We start from the raw sequence: 16,224 nt of genomic DNA, 5'->3' as shown, positions 1-16,224 counted from the left end.
CCACCTGATGCGAAGAACTGACTCATTTGAAAAGACCCTGATGCTGGGAAAGATTGAAGGCAGGAGAAGGGGACGACAGAGAATGAGATGGTTGGATGGCATCACCGACTGGATGGACACGAGTTTGAACAAGCTCCAGGAATTGGTGATGGACAGGGAAGCCTGGCGTGCTGCAGTCCACGGGGTCGCAAAGAGTCTCCAACACGACTGAGCGACTGAACTGAAAGGACCCACTGGGGGATCAGGGCAAGCCCATAGGCTGCCTCCAAACCCTGGTGGACTGCACCCTGTCCAGGGCCCTGGTTGGCTGTGTGGGTTCTCCCCACCCCGCGGCCCTAGACAGTCCAGCCCCTAGACCTTTGCCTAGGTAGTGCCTGCTTCCTGGTGTGCCCTTCCCTACCATCAACCCCAGGTCTTTCTGGAAAAAAGCTTCCAAACTGGGGAGAGTTCGACAGCTTTTGGAGGAGGAATTGCAGACTGAATCCAGGGGCCCTCGATGGGTTAAGTTTCTTGCTTATGAGCGAGTTACAGCTAAAAAGCTTATGTGAATAGATTATGGATATGGATATGGGGGGAAATGGCAAAATATGGAACGCTTCACGAATTTGCGTGTCATCCTTGCGCAGGGGCCATGCTAATCTTCTCTGTATCGTTCCAATTTTAGTATATGTGCTGCCGAAGCGAGCACGAACTTGATGAAGACTCCAGAGCTATTTATAGTGGACAGAATTAAAAACTTTTCGCTGAGGGTGAATTCCATTAGCAACCAATTCAGCAATTCTTCCCCCCCCCCTTTTTTTTTACTGCATTAGTGCAATAGTAGCTTAATCTAAAGGAGTTATTCACTGAAACTGAGAAAGTGTTGCTTCACTAATTATAATGCAGATCGCTGTTGGGAATCAACGAACGTATGCAAATTACCCCGGAAGAGGGGCGGAGCCACTGCCGTCCCGGAGGTGTCCCGAAGCTGAACCTGAATGTATATATACATGTTGTTCATTGTTTTCAGTCCCTCAGTCGTGTCCGACTCTGCCACCCCAAGGACTGCAGCCCGCCACGCCTCCCTGTCCATCACCAACTCCCGGAGCTTGCTCAAACTCTTGACCATTGAGTCGGTGATGCCATCCAACCATCTCATCCTCTGTCGTCCCCTTCTCCTGCCTTCTATCTTTCCCAGCATCAGGGTCTTTTCAAATGAGTCAGTTCCTCACATCAGGTGGCCAAAGTATTGGAGTTTCAGCTTCAGCATCAGTCCTTCCAAGGAATATTCAGGGTTGATTTCCTTCAGGATTGACTGGCTTGATCTCCTTGCAGTCCAAGGGATTCTCAAGAGACTTCTCCAGCACCACAGTTCAAAGGCATCCATTCTTCGGGGCTCAGCCTTTTACACTGTCCACCTTTTTCATCCGTACATGATTACTGGAAATACCATAGCTTCCACTATATGGACCTTTATTGGCACAGTAATGTCTCTGCTTTTTAAAAGAGCCTTGACTGTGTTTTTCTTTTTTTTTTTTTTTTTTGACCTCAGCGTGCGATTGTGGGATCTTAGTTTCCTGACCAGGGATCAAACCTGGGTCCCGAGCGGTGCAAACACTGAGTCCTAACAACTGGTGTGTGTGTGTTACTTTACTTCAGTCCTCTCGGAGTGTTTGCAACCCTGTGGACCATAGCCCACCAGGTTTCTCTGTCAATAGGTTTTTCCAGGCAAGAATACTGGAGTGGGTTCCCATGCCCTCCTGTAGGGGATATTCCTGACCCAGGGATTGAACCCACCTCTGTTAATTTTCCTGTGTTTGCAGGCGTGATCTTTACCACTAGCACTACCTGGGAAGCCCTCTCCCCCCACCCCCCAACAACCAGACTGCCAGAAAATTCCCCCTACACACATTGTAATTATATCTTATTAGTAAAACTGCTGCTTTTGGCTGCCTAATGCGTGGCACTGGGGAGCCATAGTGAATGAAACAGGCTAGGAGTCCCTTCTCCCCAGGCTGAGACCCGAGCCTCCCTCTGAACTCTTTCAGCCACCCTTGCCCCAGGTGTCACTGCCCTTCTCAGATACCTATGAATGATCTGTCTCAGAGGCCCTCTCTGTGAATGGAGGAACTGGATCAGTTGCGACCTCCAGAACCACAGCACCCAGCCTGAGTCCGGCTGGCCCTTGGGAAATGTTGCTGAACTTGAAACGGGTTAGAGGGGAGTGATGGGGTGGGCCTCCTTCTCTGTCTGCTTGGGGGTCTGTGTGTGCTGACCACCTCGCAGCCGGCTTTGTCGGGGGAGCAGGCCGTCCATTCCTGCTGTCCCGCTGGGACAGTGTCAAGCGACCTCTTCATAAACTGGGAGGTTTACCTGGTGGAGGAGAAATGTTAGGGTAGGGTTGACACAGCAGGAAGCTCTAGGCCAGAAACAGGTGCTGTGAGGCGGCTGCATGTTGACATCGAATTCTGAATGTTTCTGTTACTGGTGGGAGCCAACTATAGTTCTTATGTGCGAATTTAACTTCTTAAAGAGAAATCTAGTTGGGGAACAAGACCCTCAGCACCCAAGGAGTGTGCAGAAGCTTCTAGGGTGAAGTCAGGCATGCCTTGCCATCCTCCTGCTTGGCTTCCTCCCTCCCCCATGGCTCTCCCTGACCCCCACCGTTTTTATCTTATTTTTTTTTTTTTTTTACTTGTGGGGTAAGTGTGAAGGACTCCCGTACTCTCCGAGTTGACCCTTCTCCCCCAGTCTCCAAGTTGGCCTCAAGATGGAGGCTCCTCTTTTATCTTACTTTTTAAAATTTATTCATGTATATTGATTTTTGGCTGCACTGGGTGTTCTTTGCTGCGTATGGGCTTTCTCTGCTTTTGGTAAGTGAGGGCTACTCCCTAGTTGTGGTGAACGGGCTTCTCGTTGCAGTGGCTTCTTTTGTTTTAGGGCACAGGCTCTAGGGTGCCTGGGCTTCAGGAGCTGTGGTTCTTGGACTCCAGAGCACAGGCTTAGAAGTTGTGGTGCATGGGCTTCACGGTCTTCTCCAACCAGGGATCAAACCTGCGTCTCCTGCATTGGCAGGCGCTTTCTTAACCACTGGACCACCAGGGAAGTCCTCCCCCACCGTTTTAGCAAGGCCGAGGGACCTCCAGCTGCAGTGGGAGGGGCTCACCCTTAGTGGGGCTTGGAGGGGGCCTGAGATCATCCTTATTCAGAGCTCCAGGGAGACCCAGGGGCGTGGGAGCAGAGGCTACAGGAGCCTCTGCCGTCTTGGCTGGGCGGCACTCAGGACAACTAAAGTCCACTGGGGGTGTTACTGGTGCCCCTAAAGTCCTCTCCGCACCCCGAGACTGTGTATTTTAAATGGCTTGTCCAGGCCCCACTATAGTCCAGTGATGTCTGCTCTTCAGGCTCCCGCTGAGGGCACTTTCTGTGGTCTAGGGCCATGCAGACTGCTCACTGTAAATGCTCACAACACCCCCAGGAGGCAGGGGGTTCTGTTATGACTGCTCTGTTACAGATGAGCAGACCGAGGCACAGAGATGCCAGTGTGTTCAAGGACATGTAGCTAGTGAGTGGCAGAGCTGGGCTTTGAAGCAGGTCCAGCTTGGCTACCAAGCCTGGTTCTGAACTTCTCCACTGGCTGCAGCGAACTGGGTTCCTTCCTTCCCCCATGCCATGAAGTCCTGCCTACATCATGGCCTCTCTCAAGTCCGAGGAAGACACGAGTAAAGAAGCTGTGTCTCCTGTGACCATGACCAAGCGTGAATACAGGATGCAGGAAGGAACCGATGACTAAGTTCCAAGGACTGATTACATCCATGCTGAGAGCCTGGCCAGCCCTCTGGCTTCATTTTCCAGTGGAAAGATTCGGTAGATCTCTGTGCTGACAAGCAATTTTGGTGCCTTGCCAGTGTGATTGGACTTTTGTCCAGAGTTGTATTGTCCTATTCTGACTGGAAATTGGGGGGAAGGGGGTAGTCCATATTTAGTGCCATGCTTTTCCTGATTTTGTGCGTTTTGTTGGTGATGTTGCTGTTTCAAAGCACAAGAAGGCTATGATGAGCCTGATGTAGAAAATGCTTGTGTTAGATAAGCTTCATTTGGGTGTGCGTTATAGTGCTGTTTTCTATGAATTCAACATTCAGTTCATTTCAGTTCAGTTCAGTCGCTCACTTGTGTCCAACTGTTTGCGACCCCGTGAATTGCAGCACGCCAGGCCTCCCTGTCCATCACCAACTCCCGGAGTTCACTGAGACTCACATCCATCGAGTCAGTGATGCCATCCAGCCATCTCATCCTCTGTTGTCCCCTTCTCCTCCTGCCCCCAATCCCTCCCAGCATCAGGGTCTTTTCCAATGAATCAACTCTTTGCATGAGGTGGCCAAAGTACTGGAGTTTCAGCTTTAGCATCATTCCTTCCAAAGAAATCCCAGGGCTGATCTCCTTCAAAATGGACTGGTTGGATCTCCTTGCAATTCAGGGGACTCTCAAGAGTCTTCTCCAACACCACAGTTCAAAAGCATCAATTCTTCAGCGCTCAGCCTTCTTCACAGTCCAACTCTCATATCCATACATGACCACTGGAAAAACCATAGCTTTGACTAGACAGACCTTTGTTGGCAAAGTAATGTCTCTGCTTTTGAGTATGCTATCTAGGTTGGTCATAACTTTTCTTCCAAGGAGTAAGCATCTTTTAATTTCATGGCTGCAGTCACCATCTGCAGTGATTTTGGAGCCCCCAAAAATAAAGTCTGACACTGTTCCCACTGTTTCCCCATTTGCCATGAAGTGATGGGACCAGATGACATGATCTTCGTTTTCTGAATGTTGAGCTTTAAGCCAACTTTTTCACTCTCCACTTTCACTTTCATCAAGAGGCTTTTTAGTTCCTCTTCACTTTCTGCCATAAGGGTGGTGTCATCTGCATATCTGAGGTTATTGATATTTCTCCTGGCAATCTTGATTCCAGCTTGTGCTTCTTCCAGCCCAGCGTTTCTCATGATGTACTCTGCATATAAGTTAAATGAGCAGGGTGACAATATACAGCCTTGACGTACTCCTTTTCCTATTTGGAACCAGTCTGTTGTTCCATGTCCAGTTCTAACTGTTGCTTCCTGACCTGCATACAGATTTCTCAAGAGGCAGGTCAGGTGGTCTGGTATTCCCATCTCTTTCAGAATTTCCCACAGTTTATTGTGATCCACACAGTCAAAGGCTTTGGCATAGTCAATAAAGCAGAAATAGATGTTTTTCTGGAACTCTCTTGCTTTTTCCATGATCCAGCGGATGTTGGCAATTTGATCTCTGGTTCCTCTGCCTTTTCTAAAACCAGCTTGCACATCTGGAAGTTCACGGTTCATGTATTGCTGAAGTCTGGCTTGGAGAATTTTGAGCATTACTTTACTAGCGTGTGAGATGAGTGCAATTGTGCGGTAGTTTGAGCATTCTTTGGCATTGCCTTAAGGAATATATATTGTGTGCATGCCTGCTAAGTTGATTCAGTCATGTCCATCTCTTTGTGACTCTATGGACTATAGCCTGCCAGGCTCCTCTGTCCATGGGACTCTCCAGGCAAGAATAGTTGAGTGGGTTGCCATGCCCTCCTCCAGAGGATCTTCCTCACCCAGAGATCAAACCTGCATCTCCAGCATTGCAAGCAGATTGTTTACCACTGAGGCACCGGGGAAACCCCAAGGAGTACATATAAATTTATATTAAGGAATCACTACAGATGGTGACTGCAGCCATGAAATTAAAAGACATTTACCCCTTGGAAGGAAAGTTATGACCAACCTAGATAGCATATTCAAAAGCAGAGACATTACTTTGCCAACAAAGGTTCGTCTAGTCAAGGCTATGGTTTTTCCTGTGGTCATATATGGATGTGAGAGTTGGACTGTGAAGAAGGCTGAGCGCTGAAGAATTGATGCTTTTGAACTGTGGTGTTGGAGAAGACTCTTGAGAGTCCCTTGGACTGCAAGGAGATCCAACCAGTCCATTCTGAAGGAGATCAGCCCTGGGATTTCTTTGGAAGGAATGATGCTAAAGCTGAAACCCCAGTACTTTGGCCACCTCATGCGAAGAGTTGACTCATTGGAAAAGACCCTGATGCTGGGAGGGATTGGGGGCAGGAGGAGAAGGGGACAACAGAGGATGAGATGGCTGGATGGCATCACTGACTCGATGGACGTGAGTCTGAGTGAACTCCAGGAGTTGGTGATGGACAGGGAGGCCTGGTGTGCTGCGATTCATGGGGTCACAAAGAGTCAGATACGACTGAGCGACTGATCTGATCTGATCTGATTAGCTGCATATTAAATAAAGTATTTTAAAACAGAAACTCACATAAAACAAGGTTATATTTTGATCAGTTGACAAAAATACTATGGCCAGTGGCTCACAGGAACCTACCCCTATATTTCCCCTAGGACCAGTGGTTCAGTGTTTGCTAATTCAGTGTCTACATGGCTTTATAGAATGTAATTACTGCAAATAAAGAGAATCAACTGTACTTAACTTTGCTGCTCTGTGGGAGTAATTAAGAAGGGCATTCTGGGTGTGTGGTGGTGGCTTTTTAAACCTCAGAAATGGCCCTGCCTACTCACCCCATCTGTTTTAGTCTCTTCCTGCTGCCGTAACAAAATATCACAGACTGGATGACTCATAAGCAGCAGAAATTATTGGACCTCCGTGGTGGCCCAGTGGTTTAAGACTGAGTTTTCAGTGCAGGGGGCATGGATTCAGTCCCTCGTTGGGGCAGATCCTGATGCCACGAGATGCAGCCAAATAAACAAAACAGCAAAAAGTACTGCTCACAGTTCTGGAGGCTGGAAGGCCACAGTGAGGGTGCCAGCATGGTTCGAGTGAGGGCCCTCTTCCTGGTTGCAGATGTCTCACTATGCCCTTACATGATGAAGGGACCTGGGGAACTCTGAAGGGTCTCTTTTATATTGTCACTAACCCCTTTCACGAGGGCCCCACCCTTATGACCTAGTCACCTACAGACGGCCCCACCTCCTAATGCCATCACCTTGGGCATTGGGATGTCCATGTAGGAATTCCAGGACACAGACATTCAGGCCATAGCATTACCCAGGTTCCTGTTCAGAGCAGGGACAGGAGGGGCAGGAGAGGTGAGCAGAGGCAGGGAGGGAAGAAAGCAGAGGGCAGTCTGGAACATCCTCCCTGGAGTGTTGCCACCCTGCCCGAGCAGGTTTGGGACCTTAAATTAAAAAATTAAATTTAAATAAAAGCATGTTTAAAAAATTCACTAAAACAAGGAAAGTGGGGCTGGAGCATTTTCTTTAAGCCCCTGGAGAGAAAGCAGAGCTTTCTCCCTCCTTTCTGCCGCTACTATTTCTTTGGCGCTGGATCTTTCCCTTTTAAGAACTCTTCTTTCTGAATGAGAACCGACAGGACACCCTGGTCCTTGCAGTAGTTCTCACATACAATGGATGGGATTTCAGTGCCCCCCCCCTCCCCACCCAATTAAAGCCGCTGGAGGACATCAGACTTGCCCCCTCCTCGGGGAATAGCCTCTGAACCTGCTATCGGTGGTTGGGCTTCCCTTTGGCCTTCGGCCTCCCAAGATGGCACAGAAAGTCCAACTCAGACCTTCTAGAGCATTCTACAAATGACCAGATTGCCTGTGGCCACTTGTACTCCCATCTGTTCAATATTTTCTATTTTTTTTTTTAATAAAGCAGCAGGATTGCTTTTCAATTGAAACCATGCAGCTGTACTACCATTTGTTAAACAGAGTAAAATAGGGCACCCTGGTTACATCTGGGAACTCTGGTGTTTTTCCCATAGTCAGGACTCCGAGCAGAGGGGTCTCTTTAGATCTTGAGGACTCCCTGGATACAGCTAGGAAACTCTTCACCTGAGTCATGTCCACGGGGTCCAAAGGTTAGCACGCCTCAAAAGAACCCGGGTCCAGCCCAGATTTCTGCCCCATTCCTTGAGTGTCTGATTCAGGAGGTCTGCAGAGAGGCCCCCCGCCTCTGCAAACCATTTTTTACAAGTTCCCAGGTGCTACTGCTTCTGCTGGTCTGGGGTCCACACTTGGGGAACCACTGGGTAAGGCAGTCGTGTCCAGATGCTTTCTCCTCACCTGTCAGGCTGTTCACAGCTCCTCAGAGTAGGGAAGTCCTGACCCAGCAGCTGGTGTCTGAAGTTTCTGATTGATCTTCGACTTCAGACAGGAGAGCCAGGGACGAGGGAGAGCCCCTGCTCTGTGTGACAGCCTCTATAGAGTTTCCCGATTCCGAAACGGAGCTTCAGAATTTTCCAAAGTTGAAAGTACAGGGAATTCATACTGACTTGCAGCTTCTGTTGCTCCTCTTGCTCCAAATAGTGCAGTTTATTTTGGTTTCCTCTGTTTGTACTGTAAGATTTTTTTTTTTTTTTCGTCTTTCTGCTATGGATGTGCCTCAGTGGGTTTAACTACTTCAGAAAGGTTAGCTGAACCTTTATTTAGGCAAGTACCTTAGTAAAACTGAATGATAAAGTGGAACTGTTGTTTTTTTTAATTTAGAAAAGGAATCACCTAAGCTTCCCTGGTGGCTCAGAGGTTAAAGCGTCTCCCCACAATGCGGGAGACCTGGGTTCCATCTCTGGGTCGGGAAGATCCCCTGGAGAAGGAAATGGCAACCCACTCCAGTATTCTTGGAGAAGGAAATGGCAACCCACTCCGGTATTCTTGCTTTGAGAATCCTATGGACGGAGGAGCCTGGTGGGCTACAGTCCACGGGTCGGGTTGCAAAGAGTTAGACACGACTGACCGACTTCACTTTCACTTTCAAGTCTCTTCTGAAGAAAGGGATTCCTTTACACCATTTCAGAAGTACGTGTTGAAGGTATTCGTGCTCTTGAGACAAATTTACGTAACCAGCGCCCAGCAGGCTGAGTCACTCGGTTGCACCTAATTTGTTCGGAACCTGTGAGTTTCCAGTGTCAAGCTTGGTGCTCTTAGGTTGATGCACATGAATTGCCACACTGGCAATTGTCAAAATATCGGCCATTTCATATGGTTCAAAGTAGTACAGGATCTTGTTCTTGGTCTGGTTTTTCATGGTTCTGGAGCTGCTTTATGTAGTAGATAGGTTTTGACTTTTGAATAAGTAGTTAAATCTTGGATATCTGATATCAGCTTCCGGTTGGTCCTCTGAATCCACATCTCTACATTCTCTGTAACCACGCGAGGAGTCTTGCACCTGGAGAAAGGATGCAAAGGACTGGGAAAGACAATGGTGGGAATTAATGGGCTGGATGGTCCAACCCAGATCAAAGCCTCTTGTGGTCTTGGGACGGTATTTACGACTTTTTCTTTAGTTAATATTTTCCTTCCTGATTAAGTTTTGCTTCAGCCAAGTTTAATACTAATTTCTCCCCTCTGAGCACAGACTCGCTCTGTGAAAAGGGTATGAACATGCTGGGTCAGAATTGACAAGCCAGCTCAGGGTTAACATGTGCGAAGCCAGCCTACAGCCAGCTGGACATCTGAAGGTCAGTGGTGTTTAGGGGCTGTGTATATGCTCACGTGGGCTGCTGCTGGCAACTAGAGATCTCTTGATGTGCCTGCTTTGGAATTTCCAGCCAATTCGCAAGCGTCTCTGGGCACCTTCTCATTTTGGCTTGGCTACTTCTCGGTGGTTGTGTCTCGAAGGAGGACGATCCTGGAACTCCCATCTCGGCGACTCCTTGTATCAAACCCCAGGCCTCTGCTGGACTGATTGTCTGGTGCTCCTATGGACTGAGCGTAGCTCGCTAAGCCAGCAATTTCCAATTGCTTTTTTTCCTTTGGCTTGCGTCGTGCTTTCAGTCTGAGCCGAGTCTTGGCCTTAGCTCTTGTCCTATTACGTAATCGTGTGCGCTTGGGGATTCAAGAAGAATAAAATCAAGGGGCCTGTGAGGAAGGGGCTATTGGGCTAATACCTTCCAGATGGCGATGTGAAATGGGAGATAAGATGCTGCCGCCCATCTGGCCCGACAGGACGTGATACGCTCCGCTCGTATCTTTGGGGCTGTTATCACCCTCCCGTGACAGCCAGGTCAGTCTGGTGTTTGTCCTTGGACAGGGGCTTAACTTGGCAACTCGAGCCGCTCTCCGAAATGAAATCTGCTATCAGGTCAGTGGGGGGTCTGCCAAGAAGGACTCAAAAGCCCTGAACGGGGACTCAAAAGACAACAGTTGGTGACAGCAAATCACTACAGCTGGGCCTGGAGGACTGTCGGGCTGAGTGCAAGCCCCGAAGCAACATCCTCTGTGTTCTCTGGTCCTCTGCAGGCAGAGACTGCATCCCTCACGGTTAACAGGGCCAGCTGTTGGTAGTGCCGACCTTGGTGAGGTCCTGCGTCAGGGACGACCAGCTCTGACCCATTAGTAGTGGTTCCCCAGGGATCTGTGTCGGGAAGGATTCAGAGGTCTTGTCCAGCTGGGCCTCTCAGGAAAGATGCCTTGATCAATAGGCCATTTCTGTCTGCTAACAGTATGGTGAGTTTATTTGCCTTTTTGGGGGTCAACTCTTCTCTTAAAAAAAAAAAAGGAAGCGAGGGCTTAAATTAAATCAGTGTTTCCTGCATCTTTCAAAAATACAAAAACTTAAAAAAAATACAAAAACTTGACAAGAATTTGAATTCAGTTTCTTTGTTATTCCACAGGAAATATTGATTAACTCCTTAAATGGGAAAAGGGGTTAGTGGACTTCTAAAACTGGAAGGGCCTTCACAGTCCCGTTCCTGGCCTGTTTTATAAGGACAGAAGTCAAGGGCAAGTGAACGTAAGCATCTTGCAGAAGCCACCTGAGAATGCACTGTGTACCCCGTCTCAGGGTGCTGCCCTCCTCAGTGCTGGGCTTGGCAGCTGTCCCGGAGTTCCCACTGAGGTTGGGAGTGGAACTGGACATCCGAAAGGACCTGACTCCCTGGGGATGAGGTCTCTAAGATGAGTCATTGCTGCTCAAGGGAGGCTTCAGTGGACAGGAGCTGGCAAGGGAATGCCAACCTGGTTAACTGCTTCCCATCTCTGCTCCAGCAGCATGGCCCTTTGGCAGCTCAAGAGGCTTTTCCAGGCAGGGGGACCTATGAAAGCTTTCCCTCGGAGGCCAGAACCAGGGCTGGCTTCAAGGGCATGTGACTTGGGCAGTTGCCCGGGGCCCCGTGCTTGGTTCAACACTCTGCCATCACCTTCCTGAAAGTCTAACCCTTTTGGAATGCAGGGCCCTGCGTTTTCACTTCGCTTTCATTTGCATTCCTGCGGCTTATGTTGCTGGTCCCACCTCAAGCTGGTTGCACTCTGGGATTCCAAGAAGAGAGGACAGTTGTCCCACTGTCGGTGGCCCGCGTGTTTGGGAGGCCAGGGGCAAGAGTGAAAGAGCTGCTCGGTGTTTCATCCTTGCTCCCGGCCTGGCTCTGTGCTGGGCGCTGGAGAGACCACCGTGGCCGAGACTTTAGTCAGAGAAGAGGATGAGTTAGTAGAAAACAGCAGGAGATGCAGAAGCCAGGCTCAGCCCAGCCCAGCAATGCAGGGCGGACATCATTACCCCTGCCGGGGGTTGGGGGCACTTCCTCTCTTATGGGGTCAGCTAGGAGCGGTGCTAGGAGGGCTTCTTGGGTGGCACGAATGGTAAAGAACCTGCCTGCCAATACAAGAGACACAGGAGATGCGAGTTTGATCCCTGGGCTGGGAAGCTCCCCTGGAGAAGGGCATGGCAACTCACTCCAGTATTCTTGTCTGGAAAATACTATGGACAAAGGAGCCTGGCAGACTAGTCCATAGGGTCGCAAAGAGCCAGACACAATTAAGCCACTTAGCACAGGAGGGGATTTGAGAGAGGTAGGCGGGGATTCAGGGGCAAAGACACAGAGGCAAGAAACTACCAGGAGCCCCCAGACTGGCTTGGTGGGGTCAGGACAGTGACAAGGTAAACCTGGGAGGGAACAGAGGCAGGCTGATGGAGCCCCAGCTTTTGAAGCCCAGGAGTTTCACCTGCATTCTGTTAGACGTAAGATGTGGAAAGTGGGCAAGGGCTTCTGGCAAGGAAAGGACCTCATCAGGACTCAGGGTGGGGCATTCTGGTGTCTGGGGGAGATGGATGCAGGGGACAAAAAGCAGGATGTGCCGGAGCCCCGCTCAGAGAGGCTGCTGGCTTGGACCAGTGGGACAAAGAGGGCAGATTCTAGAAGGAAAAAGGAGGTGACTCAGCACAAAGGGTGATGATGGGGGGAGAGTCCAGGGCAGTTTCAACTTCTGATCCAGGACCTGGATGGCTGGTGGGGCCACTTGCCAAGCTGGGGAGAAATTGGGGAGGGGAGGAGGGTTAGGAGGGAAGAGGAGGAGTTCTGTGGGGTCGGGAGGCATCAGTTGGTGCCACGTGCCAGAACTTCAGTCGTGAGTCACTGAGTCCTTCCCTGTTGGGACCTGACCTTCCTGTTTCTGGAGTTGGGCCAAGGGCAGGCTGCAGACCAGGAGGGAAGGGTGCCGTCATTCTTAAGAGAGCTGTTGAGTCATTTGTTTGGTGCCTTTAGCTGATGGGAACAGGCAAATGCAGGACGGGTGTGGCCCTGGTGATCAGGTGCCAACGGAGTGAAGGGTGGAGGGGGCAGTCACCCTGGTCTCCTGGCCAGAGAGCTGAGGGGACCCCAGGGCGTTCTCAGGGGCGGGGACAGTCAGCCTCGGGGCATCGTCATCACAAGGAGATGGCCTTTGTGCTTCCCCTGCGGGCCTGGCCTTCTTCTGAGCCTGAAGAGCCTACCCTCTGCCAGCGTTTTCAAAGACAGAGACCTTTCCTTGCACTTTGATGGGAGTCGTAAAGTGCAGAACCACAAACCGCGTCACCTGTCCTCGGTTTGCGTTAAATAAGACACTTCATGGCAAATAGAAGGAGAAAAAGTGGAAGCAGTGACAGGCTTTATATTGTTGGTCTCCAAAATCACTGTGGACGATGACTGCAGCCATGAAATTAAAAGACGCTTGCTCCTTGGAAGGAAAGCTATGACCAACCTAGACAGCGTATTAAAAAGCAGAGACATCACTTTGCTGACAGAGGTCTGTCTAGTCAAAGCCCTGGTTTTTCCAGTAGTCATGTGTAGATGTGAGAGTGGACCATAAAGAAGGCTTGAGTGCTGAAAAGCTGATGCTTTCAAATTGTGGTGCTGGAGAAGACTCTTGTCCCCTGGACTGCAAGATCAAAGCAGTCAATCCTAAAGGAAATCAACCCTGAATATTCATTGGAAGGAGTGTTGCTGAAGCTGAAGCTCCAAGCCACTTGATACGAAGAGCCAACTCATTGGAAAACAGCCTGATGCTGGCAAAGAGTGAAGGCAAAAGGAGAAGAGGGTGGCAAAGGATGAGATAGTTGGACAGCATCACCAACTCAAGGGACATGAATCTGAGCAAATTCTCAGGAGATGGTGAAGGACAGGGAAGCCCGGTGTGTTGCAGTCCATGCAGTCACAAAGAGTCGGACACAAGCAACTGAACAACAGCAAAATAAGATCTTCAGGGGTGTGCAGAGAAAGGGGCCTGGCCAGTGTAATTTCTTTAGAAAATAAATTTTAGACTAGGAGTTTGGTTTTGTGAGTCGCCTGTTAACTTCTTAGAATAGGAATAAATGTCACTTTCCAGACGGTGAAATGGCTTTCTTAAGGAGTTTAACAGCCCCCAGTAATTTGCACTATTCATTTGAGTCATTCTTTTATGAGATTCCTTCCCAGGTGGCCCTAGTGGTAAAGAATATGCCTGCCAATGCAGGAAACGCAGGAGACGCAGGTTTGATCCCTGGGTTGAGAAGATCCCCTGAAAAAGGAAATGGCAACCCACTCCAATGTTCTTTCCTGGGAAATCCCATGGACAGAGGAGCCTGGTGGGCCACAGGCCACGGGGTCACAAAGTGTCAGACGTGACTGAGCACGTACATTTACAAAATATTTCAGCCACTGCCCATGTTGTTACAACCAGCAGTTTGAATGGCGGAGGCATCGTGCCGTCTGCAAGCCCACTCTGCACGTTTGCTGGTCCTGTCCACGAACTCACTGTAATTTTTGTTCACGTGTGGATTGCCTTGCTCTGGGCTTATCCAAGGTCATTACTCTCAGGTCTGTTCTGCCCCTTGTTTCCATGAGGCCCAGGGGCGAAGGTCTTGGAGGTTCCAGCTCTGCTCCTGCTCCCCAAACCTTGCGTGGTCATAGCCCTTCGGGACCCCTTCCCCGCTCTTCCTCTGCCTGTGTGAGTGCGTACTGGTGGTGGCCCGGCTAGACATTGGGCTACTGGGATGACTCTTGACAGGTACAGCCCCTGTCCTCAAGGTATTCAGTCTCCTAGTGGTCTTCAAGTCCCTGTGATGCGTGTCACTGAGGAGGAGTTAGGGGCTTCCAGGTGTGTGCTGGGGAGTCCATTAGAAAGTAGACATGGAGGTGGTTAAGGATTCAGAATCTGGATTCACATCCTGGCTCCACTTCCCACTCTGTGACCTTGGGCAAGTGACCTCACCTCTCTGAGCCTTAGTTTTGTTTTTTTTTTAACTTATTTATTTTTAATTGAAGGATAATTGCTTTACAATGTTGTGTTGGTTTCTGCCATACATCAACATGAATCAGCCATGGGTATACATATGTCCCCTCCCTCTTGAACCTCCCTCCCACCTCCCACTCCATCCCACCCCTCTAGGTGGTCACAGAGCCCTGGTTTGAGCTCCCTGCGTATGTGAGTGTGTGCTCAGTCGCTTCAGTGGTGTCCGACTCTGTGCAACCCTATGCCCTGTAGCCCCCCAGGCTGCCCTGTCCATGGGGATTCTCCAGGCAAGAATACTGGAGTAGTTTGTCACACCCTCCTCCAGGAGCTCTTCCCAACCCAGGGATTGAACCCACGCCTCATGTCTCCTGCTCTGTCAGGCGGGTTCTTTACCACTGGTGCCACCTGGGAAGCCTTCGAGCTCCCTGAGTCATACAGCAAATTCCCACTGGCTGTGTATTTGTATATGTTTCCATGCTAGTCTCTTCATTCAAAAATATCAAACGCTTCACAGGTTTGCGTGTCATCCTTGCACAGGGGCCACGCTAATCCTCTGTATCATTTCAATTTTAGTGTACATGCTGCCAAAGCAAGTACTGAGCTTAGTTTTAATCTCTGTTGAGCGAGGATGATGGCATATGACTCAGAGGTTGTTGTAGGGGTTCCTGAGGTTACATATGTAAAGCTTCTAACACAGGACCAGGTACAAGGATCAGGCACGTAGAACAGAGCCACTCATGCCTGGGCACCCAGGATCAAGCATGTAGGACCGGGCCTCAGCCAGGTTGAGCTGCTGCTGTTTTTATAGCTGTTGATGAGTGAAGACCAAGCCAGGACTCAGAATTGCTCGCCTGGGCAGGGGTCGGGGCTGCGTCCTTCAGGCCAGGAAGCCACCTTGTAGGTGGACTTGGAGGAGGTGGAGATTAGCAGAACCTTGACACGGAAGGCCAAGCCTCCTACCTTCCTGCAGTGGGGGAGCTTCCTGCAAGAACTCACACCCACAGGGAAGAAATGAGTCCCCGCCATGAGGCTGTGAAACTTGTAACCCCAGCTTTGACCTCTGGCTGGGCTTCAGGCTCTTGGTGCTGAGTCCCTTCTAATTCCAGCCCCACCCCGGACAGCCGTTTGGACAGCCGGAGAGGCTGGGAGGGCTGACCCTCCCTGGAAGTCTGTGGGCGGCATTGCTCGTCTTGATTTTGCCAGAGGGGAAAATGAAAACCTCTTTTGAGCTCCAGGCCTGGTGCCTTTTGACTCCAAGGGCCTGTTTGCAGGTCCTTCCTGCCTTCCCACCTGCTGGAGACCACCCTGCACTCCCGGCGTTTCCCTGTGTGTCCAGCAGGGGGCACTCACCCACTGAACCAGGGACAGAGCTCTGCTCTGAAACACCTTCACCAGGGAAAAGGCATCCCGAAAGATCCCTAGTGCAGTTTCCTTGATTACCGCTGATTCCTTGATCAGCCGCTCCACCTTGACTTTTCTCAGCCTCAGATTTTGTTGGGGCAAGTCCTGGGGAGTTTGCAAAATTGTATTTTAATTTTCAACTCGGAGAGATTCACTGCCTATTAAAAAGCAATTAGAAATGATCCTATGAAACAAACACACAAAATTCAGAGTGTTCTGACACCCTAGCTGCTCCATCAAAGAAACCTTGGGTTCTGCTGCAGCCTCGGTGGGGAGGGGGATTCACGGCCTGGCCTGGGGGCTGCTGCACAGGAGGATGCACTCCCCTCCACTCT

General features: G+C 50.0%; 1 protein-coding gene, 1 non-coding gene and 1 pseudogene across 12 annotated transcripts in view; 1 reads left to right on the top strand and 2 right to left on the bottom strand.

Annotated features, from left to right (window-relative positions):
• The window catches only part of TACC2 (transforming acidic coiled-coil containing protein 2), a 234,542-nt gene that overhangs the window by 119,436 nt on the left and 98,882 nt on the right, over positions 1-16,224 (top strand). The window lies entirely within an intron of this gene.
• Positions 582-688, bottom strand: LOC138985856 (U6 spliceosomal RNA). The gene has a single exon (XR_011462823.1). It is a non-coding gene; the product is annotated as a U6 spliceosomal RNA (small nuclear RNA).
• Positions 14,981-15,081, bottom strand: LOC138985863 (U6 spliceosomal RNA; annotated as a pseudogene).

Source organism: Bos mutus, chromosome 26 (assembly GCF_027580195.1).
Source record: "Bos mutus isolate GX-2022 chromosome 26, NWIPB_WYAK_1.1, whole genome shotgun sequence".
Taxonomy (NCBI): Eukaryota; Metazoa; Chordata; class Mammalia; order Artiodactyla; family Bovidae; genus Bos; species Bos mutus.
The sequence above is the reverse complement of the archived record's forward strand: the minus strand, read 5'-3'. Positions and strand labels throughout refer to the sequence as shown.